This window comes from Pezoporus occidentalis, unplaced genomic scaffold, assembly GCF_034315485.1.
Source record: "Pezoporus occidentalis ecotype Australia unplaced genomic scaffold, CSIRO_AGI_Poc_V1 ctg78, whole genome shotgun sequence".
In the NCBI taxonomy this organism is placed as follows: domain Eukaryota; kingdom Metazoa; phylum Chordata; class Aves; order Psittaciformes; family Psittacidae; genus Pezoporus; species Pezoporus occidentalis.
In genome coordinates, this window is record NW_026916137.1 from 1,759,518 (window position 1) to 1,773,638 (window position 14,121).

The 14,121-nt window shown below is 42.4% G+C and overlaps 1 protein-coding gene across 3 annotated transcripts in view; it reads left to right on the forward strand.

Moving 5' to 3' along the window:
• The window catches only part of SYN3 (synapsin III), a 257,234-nt gene that overhangs the window by 50,694 nt on the left and 192,419 nt on the right, over nucleotides 1-14,121 (forward strand). Inside the window, exon 1 of one of the 3 annotated variants that reach the window (XM_062602683.1) lies at nucleotides 6,138-6,284. The exons of 1 other annotated variant lie outside the window; for it this stretch is intronic. The gene's annotated coding sequence lies outside the window, so the exon portion shown is untranslated. Of the gene's footprint in view, nucleotides 1-6,137; nucleotides 6,285-14,121 lie in introns of those variants that run through there. One more of the 3 variants, XR_009961563.1, reaches the window with a different exon arrangement.

Consider the following 14,121-nt stretch of genomic DNA (forward strand, 5'->3'; position numbering starts at 1 on the left):
TAAAAAACAGATTTTGTTGTGCAATAATAGGTTTCAAAAATATGCCTGAAATACTGAAAAGCATCAAGAACTCAGTCTGATTACAGGAAACAAAACATAATATTAAAGTTGCTGAAATAGATGGTTTCTTTTCTTCTCCTGCCTTCCTTGTTACATTCAGTCCTACACAGGATAAGACTTTACAAATTCAGCTTGTGTTGAAAGTGAAGTCACAGACGTGTGTCTAATCTTTCAGGTATTTTTTACTTGACTTTGTACCTGCGTTTGGTTGAATTTTTAAACTAAATTGTATTTTAAAATGCTAATTATTTTGAGATATAGGTATACTTTTTTACAGCTCCAGTCATCAGCATCAGGGGGGTTTATTCATATACTTGAGGCTTATTCCTCAATTATATCCCCTGGGGGAAGGAAGCTGGGAGAATGAGACAGCCTCTCCCCCACCAAGTTGACCAGGGGTTTTCATGGAGCCCAATACAGGTCTTTCCATTTCACTTTCCAGTGGCTGATCTCAGTTATTTCTCATCCAAAAGTGCTTGAGCTTTTATAAGCAAACAGAGTTTTGGTTAAAAATGTCATGTTTCTCTTGCATTTGCCCCATGGGACACACTGTTAAGTCAGTACTGTAAATATTTGGCTATGGCCAGCTACTGCAGTGATCCTCAGAGATGTTGCAACAACTATACAGGGTATCTGGTATTGTGAAATCTCCTGCTGTACAAGCTGGTGATTTCCATGCTTGAGCTCCTTAAATGATTGATCTGTGGAATTGATGGAGAACAGCTGAGCCCCAGAAGCAAGTCTGAAGTCAGTGAAGGCATTTATTTTGGTTATTATGGATATACATCACTTGCCACACAACCAATGCTCATGCAAAGCAACGCTTCACAGCAAGACATTGCCTCTGAAGCCAAGTCCTCTTTGCCCTTGAGTATTTCTAGGAAAGAAAACCTGAACCCACACAGAGCTGTACAGGGTGGTTTCTACCAGCATGCTCTCTGGTCCTTTTTGTAGTTGCCTGGCAACTAGAGAAGAGAGGAGGAGGAGGGTTTGGGATCATGAAGACATCTGAAGAAGCAGATTATTTCTAGCAAACCAACTGGTCAAATCAGCTCTTGGTTCTCCTGAGCTATTCCATTGCAATAGATTATCTGCACTGGCCCTTTTTAGATGAGTGTCTGCTGGAGGTGAGGATTATGATCCTGCTTGAATTTTAGATGAGTTTCATCCTAACGTGAATACTTTGGTGTTGCTAAAACTATTCTTGAGTGGTCATAAGTAAGGTAAGAAACAAGATTTGGTCAGTGCATTGAGTTTACCTGTAGCATTATAGCTACACTGTGAGACTGAGCAGTGCCCCTTGGCTTAAAAGAACTAAAAAAAGAGTTCAGCTCAGCTGTCCCTTCTAAACATGATGTTTAGCCTCGGATTTTGAATGAGATGTTCTTCCTGGTAGCTAAAAGGGTTGAGAACTCTGGAAGGTTAAATAGGTTTTTCTAATTCAAGAAAACAAACAAACAAACAAGCAGAAGTCACTGCAACTGATAAACTAATTATAGAAAAATGTTACCAAATCACAGAATCAGAGAATTGCTTAGGTTAGAAAAGACTTTAAGATCATCGACTCCAAACATTAACTTCTCACTGCCAAGTCCACCACTAAACCATAATCCTAAGCAGCACACTTACACATCTTTTAAATACTTGTAGGGATGGTGACTCAACCACTTCCCTAGGCAGTTTTTTCCAATTCTTGACAGGGCTTTTGGTAAAGAAACTTTTCCTAATATCCAATCGAAACATTTCCTAGAACAACTTGAGGCCATTTCCTCTTGTCCTATCGCTTGTTACTTGGGAGAAGTGGATGACACCCCCCCTTGCTACAACCTTCTTTCAGGCAGTTGTAAAAAGTGATAAGGTCTCCCCTGAGCCTGCTTTTCTCTAGCCTCCTTTTCTCCAGTTCCCTCAGCTGCTCCTTGTAAGACTCGTTTTACAAACCCTTCACTTTAATTTACTGAAGAAAGTAAAGAATACCGATAGAAAAATGTTTAGGTTTTTTCCTTAATTAAGATGTGATACCTAGGTGGTCTTAAAAAAACCACCAAAACCAAGTTTATTAAAATAACAAGCCACTATTGCTGAAGAATGAAAATTTATTTTAATCTGGGACACTGAAATGTGTTTTCAGGGGGATGGCAATATGTTTCTTAAAGTCCACCAAACACATATGCACTAGCATTGATGCCCCAGGATAATGCATCAGTCTAACTAGGCAAAATGCAGCTTCTCCCAGAGGCATCTCACTTCAGAAAATAGAGTCTCAGACAATTCTAAGGAACCCATTCATTTTCTGCTACACATCACCCTTTCCTTTTCTTTCTCACTTTGTCCTCTATTCCTCAGATTTATTTCTGTGGAATCTGCCACTTGAAAGCCTCTGCTGCTGTTACACCATCCCAAGAGCACGTTTGCCACACTGACAGTTGTTAAAAAGGGTGTTGCAGTATATTCTGTATGAAAAAAATGCTCATTTCAACCTCTCAACTCTGTCTCTTATTCTCAGTCTAAAGCAAACCTACATGGCTTGTGTGCAGCCTGACCTATTCCTGATGCTACAGTGCCATTAGCTAATAAATGCTTTTTGCAAGGCTTTGGCAAAATAGCTGGGGAGGGCAGGGAGTCTCATTTGCAAGTCAATAACCAATTAAAGACTTGTTTCCTATCCAGTTCCAACCAATTAGAGTTTAGACCTTATTAGCAACCTATAAAAGTGGTACCCAAGCACAAGGAAGAAGACCCTGTTAGAAGATCAACACCTCCAACTCAATGTTGCTGAAATATTGCCATAACATCCCAAGTAAAGCAGACTGACAATCAATCTTGGACCTCAGAGGGTGAAAAGGACATCAAATAAGGGGGAATTTATATCCTTGTTATTAGCTGCTTTTTCACAATTTCTTGAACTTTTAGATCCCTGTAGTACGTATGCTTTTGCTTTGGCAAGTATCCTGCTTGGAGTATAACACAACAATACAATCACATGTTTCTCCCTGAATTTCTCATTTGCTTCTCGTTTTCATCACTATACACAGTTCCTTTCATCTGGGCATGAAGAGGGAGCAGGAGAAACTTTCACGGTTTACTCCATTTGCTTGCGTGTGTCATTTTCTTTAATTTTGAATACGCTCCCACTTATTGTTCCTACCCTCCACAAGTGGCTTGTGCCCAGTGAGGCATCATTTCAGAGAAGAGCGCCAAAGCTTCCAATGGCAATAAATACTCTCATCAAAAATAATTATGAGGAAGGAGACATCTTCCACATAAACTACAAAGCTTTCAATTTTTTTCTCAAAGAAATGTTCTTTATTTTATTCCAAAAATACCTCAGCTATTTCAATTGAGAACCAAAAGACTTCACTGAAAAGTTTCTACTAAAATAATTATTTTCTTAGAAGGCTTGTAACAGAAAATGTGTTCAGTTGAAAAAAAAATATTACACAGAGATCCAGCTTTGATGGAAAATATTCAGCAGTCCTACCAAGGATTCAATTCCTTAAAAAGAACTCTTGTAGCCTATCTTTAATTTGCTCAGCCTGTCAGCTTCTTCTGATACCACTGATCCTTCTTTTTGTCTTGACATTTTGGTCTCTTATTTGCTTTAATTCATTTCTTGGGGTTGGCAGAAGACTTTGCTCAGCTTATTCCAATTTCCATAGGGTTTCCATGAGCAGAAGCTGGGACCCTGCTTCCTTCTCTTCTTCCCCATCTACTCTCTTAATGTTCTTATTTACCTTTACTGCATCACGGAGTCATGATCTGCCTTTCTATTCAGCGCTTGTCTGCAGTGAAGCCTCCTGCCAAGTCTTCCACCATGCTTCATGTGTTTATGTACTACTGCTGCCACTTCTGTGATTGCTCTGTGCACCCTTCGGCTGAGCACCTCTTACCAGAAATAAATTCACATTCATACTGAGAGAATTGGTTTGTGCCAAAGCTTTGCTCTCAATTATTAAACCCTTTGTCAGGGAGGCTTTGATGCTAGGAATTAACTTGAAAGGGATTTGATAACCAAGGGCCATATTCATGATGCAGAGGTCTCCTGTGAAGAGCTCTTCCCCCTCCCCAGCATCTCCTGAATTTTGAGCAGATTCTCTAGTTGTCATGGCAACAGCCTAATTTGCTCTCTTTGTGATTTAAGTAAGCATCATGTAAAAACTCTACAGTAAATGATGCTAAAATATCCTAGGTTTTGGTAGTGACGTTGGGCAACTTGCCACATGGCTTAATTTAATTGCCCTGAATATGTCCCCAAGTGCATAATTCAAGGTTTCCTTTAACACAAAAACTCTTAAAAGTTTGGATGGCTGCAAGGGAAAGAGGAGGAGGAAAAAAGCAGCTGCCGTTCTTCTAAAGAGAAGCATCTCCAGGAACAGGAGGGCAGTTTTGTCCCATTTTGTGGCAGGGAAATCCGTAACAGACAAAGACAACAACTTGGTTGAGAATTTTTCTCTCTTTAGATGACCTTAAACTCGGTGGGAAAGACAAAAACATCCACCATTCCTGTGCCCTATTCTCCTGGGGAAGGCAGTATGACTCCATCCTGCAGTGGGGCTTTGACAGAATAAAGACAGCCTCACAATTAAGAAGATGGCAATAGCCACACATTATCCCAGTCTCCTGCCAGTCCTTCAACATGAAGACAGTGCCTAAAGAAAGACATTGCCTTTAGGAAAACTTCTGATCAGTGGCGGTCTGCCTTTGAGATGTGCTGATACTTGGGCTTGACTTCAACCTCCTGTCCCTACTGTCTCTAGAGCCAGGCAGTCCTGGGAGAGGAGCCAAACCAAGAGCTGGTGTAGGAGTTGCTCGAAGGAGTTTGGGCTCTAGTGCAAATATGAACCTCACACTATTATGGTAGTAAGTATATAGACTCTGCTGAGTAAATATTAGACAGGGGAAGCAGAGTAGAAAGGGTGTCCTTGGACTTTGAGGGACACAAGCTCCTACGAGGGAAGAAGCATGGCTTCTTCATCTTGCCTATTTTTCAGCTACAATGGAATGAGGTGGCTGTAAATACTGTACCTGTGAACACATATTCGCAATAGCTTTCAGTATTGCTGTCACTGGTCATTAAAAAGCCCTTCTGGCTGCTTGGTCTGATCTGAGGGTGGGAGGGGTTGTTCCACTGAGCTCCTCCACTTCCAGCACCAGTCCCATAACAAAACTGAGGTGGTAAGAGGCAAAAGAGGTGATCTGAGGCTTGATTTAAACAGTGGTGACCCTGTTAAGGGAAGCTGCAGTGCTCTGTAACTTTTCAAACAAAGCATAACTTGAGGACAAAGAGCAATGTTTATTTTGTTCATTTTGGGAAAACTGTTTCTTGGAAAATACAGGCACAGTTAGATGTCACTACAGATTTCTGGTCAGGAAATAAAAAAAAAAAAAAAAAAGGCAAACCAGAACAGCTTAGTCATTTGGTCTGAGGGAAAACTGTCAGTTTGGTGTGCTTTTTTTGATGTGGGGATTCAAACTCCCACAGCAGGCATGTGAAATCACAGTCCCCAAGCAGTGCGAACCATGTACTTGCATCCTTTGGATAACTGAACTGACAGGATGACAGCGCAGTTGCTGAACAGAAGATGTCGTGATACAAGGCAGACTCTCCCATTTCCTTGTGATCCGCTTGTCTTGTCACTCCCTTCTGCAGAATGGTTTTATTCTTTTCCCACACCTTGTATTCAAGGAAGAGGCAAAGTGTTTGGAGGGCTGCTGTATTGCTTTGCCTGGACAGAAATCTCTGCATCCACCGAGACGGTAATGGCCATTCACCAGGAAAATACTGTGATGGGCTGGGGATAGATGTACAATGATAAAAAGGGAATGCCATGGCTTTAGTGGGAGGAGGACAAGAGGGATGAAATGGGAAATACAAGCGGGTAATCTAAGGTCTCCTTTTCAGGAGAGTGACAGATTCTGGTTTCTTTACCCACCTCTTTTTGATAAAAGCCTACCAGTGGGGGTGAAGTCTGTGACACCAGAGCCTGCACACCCTTGTTGTTTTACTAAATTATTCATCCTGTTCCTGTGATAATATAGTTATAAGGAGGAGCCTAATTGAATTTACTGTCTGGCTTTGGCCAATAGGGCGATAAGGATCCAGCAGAATGGGATGACGGTGAATCCTGCTAGTGTGCTGTGAATGTGAAGCAGGAGGGACTGGCAGTTTGTGTGCAGGAGAGAAAGCAACTCAGTCCAGGGCCCCTGAATTAGCAGACTAAGGAAAGGTAAGGGAACAAGTGGGAACAGCATTTGCCAGATTCATGTACTGACCCTGTGCTGCAAGGCTGATTTTGTTTATAGGAAAGCACTCTGCAGGCAGTGTTTTCCTGCAGGGTTTGGAGAGAACAGGAATGCATGTGGTGGCACTTGCTCAGTGCATGTAGCTTGTGCCTTTGTCTTTATATGTGCTGCAGGGGTTTATAACATTGCGTGTTCATTGTGCGTGTCTGTATGGAGATGACTACGTTTTATGTGGATAAAGCAGCAACGTAGGAAGCCTGTGAATTATAAATGTAATGAAAGGAGTCAAAAGGGAGAAATTACCTCATGGGCAGTGTGGGGAAAACAGTTGTGCTTTCTGGTTTGATTAAAAATGGAAATGCTGAGGTTCTTAGTGAGCTGTTTGCCATTAAAAAAGAGCAAGTGTGTGTGCATCTGTTTGTGTATGTATTGGACCTGCAGTGAGATGTTAAAATGGGAAAGAGGAGGTCAGAATGGAGCATTAGTCGTGGCAGGTGGAGATAAATTACAAGCAATCTGCGTAATCAGATTCTCTAACATGGAGAGTGCAAGTGAGTAGGAAAGTGGATTAATCCTGCCTGCAGAGCCAGCTACACCTGGAAAGCAAGGCGGGGGAATCAGGATAGGTTATTTGACTGGCCAGAAGAACTGAGGATCAAACCCTCCTGTTTTCATGCTGCTTAAGTGATAACCTATAGAGTTGCTTCCACAGATTTCTTATCTCCCTTTTAATGATGCTAAGAAAGGGTGAGCATCACTGAGGATCAAGAGCCCACAGATTAATGTTATCTGGAAGAGCAGGAGCACATGAAGCAAATTAGCCTCTGTCCTTTCTTTTGTTTCACTGGGTTTGCTTTGATAACAAGTGACTGCTAAACAGACAAGGCAGGTCGGGGAAGCTGGATTACAAATGTGACAAGTGGTATTAAGCTGTGTAGACAGGGAATGTTGTTTGCAGTGATAATGATGTAATTGACCTTCTGCAGCTTACATCTTTGCAAGCCTTTAAGACAAGGCTGTCCCAGGCTTGGTAACATGTCACTAACCTGAGTGGGATCACAGCTTGCTGTAAGGCATTAACAGGTCTGTCTGCTTCTCATATGCTCTCCCCTACTCGAATTCTTTTTAAGCTAGGATCCAGAGGAAAGTGTTGTTGAGACAATGTTGCTCACCTGTGGATATCTCATCTCAGTTGGAAACTTACTCTTATGATGAGTGCTGAGGGAGATGGGCTTATTCTGTGATCTCAGAAAGCAATAGCCAGAAGCTCCCTCTGAAAAGAGCAGTAAGGCAGAAAGCCTCATAGGGAAAATCAAGAAAATGGCTTGTCTTAGATTAACCAAACCTGTTTGCCAAGTTCTCCTGCCTCCCTGACATCAAATTTCATTGATCAAGAGTCAACTTTCCCCTACCTGAATTCCTTTTTTTTTTTATTGTGGTTTTGTCACATGCCCTGAAGATGGGAAAATACAAACCCAACTGACATTCCCATCAGAGACCACCTCCATGCTCTCCTGAAGTCTCTGGGATGTGCTGCTGGGGGTAGTGGGCTGAGTCTGACCCCTTTTGTCTCACAGTTTGTGCAGGTGCCCCAAGTGAGACCAAAGGGGCACTCACCTGGCACAGGTACAAAAAGGCTCCACCTGTTTGGTGATGGAAAACTCACAGGAAATGTGTTGCAGATTCCTATAGGATGGAGTCCTGCTCTCCTCATCTCACCTGAAACAGCTGACTGAAATACAGGTGTAAGACAAGGCTTGATTTCTTGCCTTTCCTGTCCTTCAGCTTCTCTTAAAGAAAACATGGTCATAGTTGAATTTGACTCCAACTTTCAAAGTGCTCACAGCAACAGAATGAGCTAAGAAATGATGCAAAACAGGCCTGGTCATCTCAAAATAAACTTTCCCATTTCTGCCCCAGGATCAGAGGAATAGCTAAATAACCTGTTTATACACATACTGCAAAAGGCTGCATAACTTCCAGGCGCAGAGTAGGAGCCTGTCCTTACTAAAAAGGAGGTAGATACTCAGTCCACCTGGAGAGTCCATCCCTCTGCACATCAGAGGAAGCCATTTACACTTGCCTATTTTGGGATACTCATCTTCCTTGGGATAGGCACATGGCGGGCTTTGGCAGGAGGAGCATCTCTCTGATGCTGCAGCAGCAGTAACCTGGCATTGGCTTGCAGCTTTTATCACCGGTTGGGTGACTACATTGTTTGCTTCTGCCCTCAGAGTCAACACCAAGGCTCAGGAACAGGCAAAACGCCAGCGTATTCCCAGGGCAGCTTACGTCATTGCCAATTCACTGGTGCCAGAGACTGTGCTGGAAACCTGAGGTCTCTTTTGCTGTTAATTGCCCAGATGATTAATTCATGCAATGATATAATTTTCTTGGGTGGAGGCTGGGAGGTTGTGTACTCTAGTAACGAGGGGCATGATGGGTGGTAAAAATTGTGCTCTTTATTGATGTTAATGCTAATAACAGCAAACTAGCCACAGTGTTCTCTGCATCATCTTTCCTCCCCCAGAAAGGGCAGAAACCGTACTGGCTCTCCCCTGTTGATGTGTGAGCAAGAGCTCTTCTGAGATTCGTAACGTAAATTCTACCCTAGAGGACTGAAACATAATGCCCTTAACTTTCACAACTCCTCTGTAATAAAGGCTGTGGCTTTAATTTTAACATTTAATTCAGGCTTCTTTCACCTTGCAAATCTCACACTGCCTTTCAAAAATTCCTTGTATTTATGTCATTTATGTTGCACTTTCTGGCAAGAAAAGAAAGCAATTCTCCTAATTTTTTGAATTAAAAAAAAAAAAGAAGAAAAAGAGGAAAAATGTGATTTTGGTTCTTATTGCACAGTGACTGATATATTATATTGTGGCATTCTCCCCTCAGAGGATGCTGCTGTCTATAAGGGTGTAGGATCACTTTTTAGTCAGCCTGGAAACTCTTCAGAATGCCTCACTCTAGGATATTTTATTCTTTTTTTATTTTCTTTTTAGGCTAAAAATCCCTTTCTTGACACCTTAATAGCTAAGCAAATAAGCCCAGAATTCCCAGATGGAGATAACAAAGAGCTGCCCTGACCCGGATACAATTAGTATCTGATAAAGGTGCAGTGACTTGATCTGATAATCTATGGGTAGGTGAAACTGCTAGCTTGAAATGTCAAACAAAACACCCAGGACATTTTCAGAGCTGTTGTAAGAGCATTTGCTTTCAAACAGTGTCACTGCTCTGCCTCCTGTACCCTTCCCCCTTGCTCATTCCAGTGTTTCTCTTCTCCCCTCAGGCCTCCATATTTTTGGCTGGCTTCTGTCCCTAGAGATATACAAAGCACTGGATCATAAGTCTTCAAACAGATTTTCTAAGACCAAATAGAAACCTTCCAATTTGTAGATATGCCTGTTATCTGTGGGACAAAATGGTTTCCTTTCTGTTGAAGCAGTGAGGAAGACATGCTATCCGTTCTGGGTAGTTTTTCACTTCTTCCTGTCTTTCATGGTTTGTCGTGGTATTCTCCTATTTATCTAGGGATAGTAAACGTAATGGAATTTTTCTTGAATGCTGACAAACAATAGAGATCTGATTAGCAATTGTAACAGATTTGTTACCAGTTCAGTACTGTCAACTTATATATATATATAATATGGTTATTAAGGAAAATTAAGTGATTATGCAGAACTAACAATGTCTGTACTAGTGGCTGTCCAATTCCAGACACTCATCCATTGTCTGTTTAATGAGAAATCATCCTACTGGGTCTGGGAAGACCAAACACTAAAGCAAGTTTGCAGTATGAGTTTGCTGCCGTTAGCAGACTACACCAGCCACAGGAATGGTAGCCCGGGGCACACGCTTGTAATTCAGACTCTGCTCATAAAGGGGAAAAAATATAGTGAGATGACCTTGGAAAAGTAAGAGAAAGAGTCTGTGATGGGCTATCATGAGTGGGAAACAAAGGAGATTGGATGGAGTAGGTAAGCCTCTTTTCCAGGCTTCCTGAAACTGGGAGTATTGCCTTCAGATCACTTCAACTGGGAATGAAGCATGTTAAAGCATGGGCTTCCCTGTTTCTTCTTATACACAGGAACAAACACATGCATATCAACTCCTTTTAAAAGATGCCAACAAGTGTTGTCAACCAGTGTCTTCAGCCAGCTCTTCATGGTTTGAAATGGCTGCTTGTTCAGCTCCCTGGAGTCTAGAAAGTTTGTTACTTCAAGCTCTACGTGATTTAATTTTACATTTTATTGACAATGGCAGAAACACAGAATGAAATATGGTTTTAACTTGCTGGGTCGAGGCCTTTAAAACCACAAGGTTGTTTAAGAAAAGATACTAATAAGCCACTTTTGGTGAAAGTGATAGCTAAAGCCATTCACGTTGCTTGGAAGAGAGTAAGAGGTTAATTGATGCATCATTGCAAGTGAATGGAGAAAGTCCCACTCCACTAGGACTTCCAAGCTTGGTGGAAAAAACCCAGCCAGAAATGTTTGTGCCATACCTCTTATATAGTGAATGTAAACCATTTTTAATCTAAAAAGACTGATAGACTTTCACCAGCACTAAATTAACTTCATAAGCAAACACAAGCATATTTACACAGGACCATTAGAAAAGCAAAACCAATAGCAGCAGAACATTCAGCTCCAAGATGACTCAAACCTTTAAAATCTGTTGTTTAAAATATAGTAACACTCCTTCTTTAGAGAAAATGTATTATTTTTAATATAGGGTATCTTGGCCCTGTGTGGTTGCCTTCTTTAGAATAATACAGTGAACATATCCGTTACACTGTCATCTTCCTCCTCCACTTTAATCTGATTTGCTTGGTTTAGAGTAAGGCTGAACAGCCCTACAGAACATTGCAGCCTAGGAATATGTCAAAGACTTTCCTAGCTGCAGAAACACATTTGCTTGACTCCACAGAACAAGCTGATAAACTCTAGAGGAAGATGCTAGAAAATATAGATCCTTCTCAGAGAATGAAGTCAAGAAAATCAGGAGTATTCTCAGTTTATCAAGAGTATTCAGTTTACCAGCAGAGCACAGTGGTTTATAGCCACTGCTGTAGTGCAGTGAACAAAAAAGGCGGAGATTTGGGATAAAGAATGATCACATGGTCCCAGAGGTGATGGAATGGGTGTTCCTGAGTCACTGCATACACCTCTGATGCACTGTGCCCATCACAGGCAGCTGCCAGGGACGGCGGACATACACGTGAGCAGGGAAACATACTCAACACCCGTATGTTTTCTGAAGTGGGCTTGGCAAAACCAAAGAATGTGACAAGTTAGGAAGCTATTGTTCATTTTTTTAGCCCTGAAGTTTTGGGGTTTGTTGCTTAAAGATGAGACTTAGTGCCTGTATTTCCCTTCTGGTTGCTGAAGCATTAATGCGCTTTGGTGAGAGGGATTGGATGAAATGCTGCATTCCCTCCAGCAGCTCAAGGCTGCTGTATTTAGCTCGATGCATCTATCTAAAATAGGCCTGTGTGTATTTAGTTAATCTTGCAGGCAGGCTTTCTTACTTCAGCAGCCATGTGAAGTGTCTTTTAACAGGAGAGAGAAGAGTAGGCGAGGTGAGGGGCGGGGGGACTGTTTCATAATGAAACTGGAAGAGGCTGACAGAAATTAACACGCAGGTTACCTTGGTTTACTCTGGGAAATCTTAATAATTCAACAGAACCTTTCAGTCAGGGCTTCCCCTGCTGTTCCCCACGGGGGCACTTTCATGTATGAGAGTTTGTTGAGGCCATTCAGCGCACCGGCTCCTAAGAAACACAAGGAGAAGCCTGTTAAGAGCAAGAACTGACAATCCCTATTAATGTGAAAGGAGGCTTTTTCCAGGGAGATTCTTTGATGTCTCTGACTCTTGGTCACAGGTCACAGGCCTCTGGCTTCACATGTCAGGCCTCTGTCTTGAAAGAAAGTGACGCCTCTTTTGCTGAGCCCCACTGTCAGACTGCATAATTATTGTCCCCTCCTTAGGAGCAACCCACAGGAAGAGCAGGGTAGTGCCTTCATCACCCAGGGCAGTCACAGGCCTTCTGAAGTCACTAGCTGGCATCTTCCACAAACATCATGCCAGTAGTGCAAAATCATCTCCCTTCCATTGCAGTCAGCAAGAGAGAGGGATCGGATCCAAACGCCAAACTTTTTTTATTTCAGTGAGAACCCCTTTGAAGTTAATGGGAATTTTGCTTGAGCTGGAAGGGAAGGAATCGACTCCCTGCTTTCTGAGATAGTTGCCACTTAAATAAATAGCACAGTTTTTCTGTTTCTGCTAACTTGCACACACTATTGGACTTTGGTAAATGTTCCAGTAAAGGTAATGCAATAATCAGAGGAAGATCTAAGACATGAGCTTCTGCATTGCTATGGCATTTCATCTTTTGGAGAGAAAAGTTTTGTGACTGGCTTTGGTTGCCTGGAATAAATAATAACTGTATTATGCTGCTAACCTGTGAGATATGATGTTCCTTCAACCCCACTATTAGAAACAGTCAGCCAGCCACATTTCAGTGTCTCTCTCCCTTGAAAGACCACAGCTCGTCAGCTATGAAACAGGTTCTGGAAATGCTGTCTTTGAAAACCTGTTTGGAAAAGGAAGCCTATGAATGAATGGGATATTTGATACTAGATGTAACATGTAAATGTTACAAGAAGTTTTGAAATATTTGTTGTGCTGTTTTGGAGGAAAAAAAAATGTATAGACGTGGCAAAATTCATTTGAAATGAGCAGACCGGTTTCCAGCCTACTCCTACAAATAAAATATTTTCAACCGGACCATCCTTAGCCCAGCTCCATAAGTTTCCCTAAGCTGTAATTCCTCCCATACAGCCATGGCTGAAAAGACCTTAGTGCTTCTGTTCAGAAGAACCTACACCTTCAGCTCTGCCTCTGTCATCTGGTCATTAGATGGCTGAGGACCCTGAGGTAGTTCTGAGGTAGTTGTCCTCTGGCTTGAAAACAGAGAGGACACCTACAGGGTTTAATTCTTAGTGAGGCATCTACAACTGCGGCTTCCTTCAGAGCCTCCCACACCTTGGACTAATAGAAGCAGTAGCTGGTTGGCTTCATGTGATGCTGTTGAGACCAGTATATTTTCCCAGAGCAGAGTAGGTGGTGACGAATGAATACACTCTTTAGTTCTCTAACCTCCTAAGCATGCTTTTAAGCACTCTTATTAAGGAGCATCATGCAGGTGCTGTGATTGCACAGAGATGCCAGCAAAGACCGTCAATTTGACTGAAATATGCAGCCTCACTGCTGCTTACTTTCAAAGAAAGCTTGGTGGGCCGTGGCTGGCAGCAGCCCCAGGGGATGGGCTCTGCTGTGAGGCTCAGTGACACACAGGCAGAGGGAGGGCCGGGCCAAGGCTGCCAAACAAGCTGCCATCTCGTGCATCACTTGGCAATGTTTCTTGTTCAACCTTCAGGGTAGCACAAAGTGTAGAAACAACTCAGGTGATTTTACATCAGCTCAGGAATGCTGCCAGGCACTGACTAGCCCTGCAGCTGCTGCTCATGATCTAGGCACCCAGGAGACAGAGGCTGCTTTACAGAGTGAACATCTGAGCTCTTCTTAAGCAAGTGTCTTTGTGTTGGGGTACCATATGGTCATGCAGTCCCCGCTGAAGTTGAGGGTTTGTCACAGCCAGACCAAATGCTGTTTTCTTCACTCAGGGTGCTGCTGCTTTGCTCTTGCTGCAGTGGGGATGCACTGGTGATATAAACCTGGTTTGGACCACACCAGTTTGCAAACTAGCCTTGACGCTGGTTTTTCAATCAGGAATGAGAAAATCATGGCAGG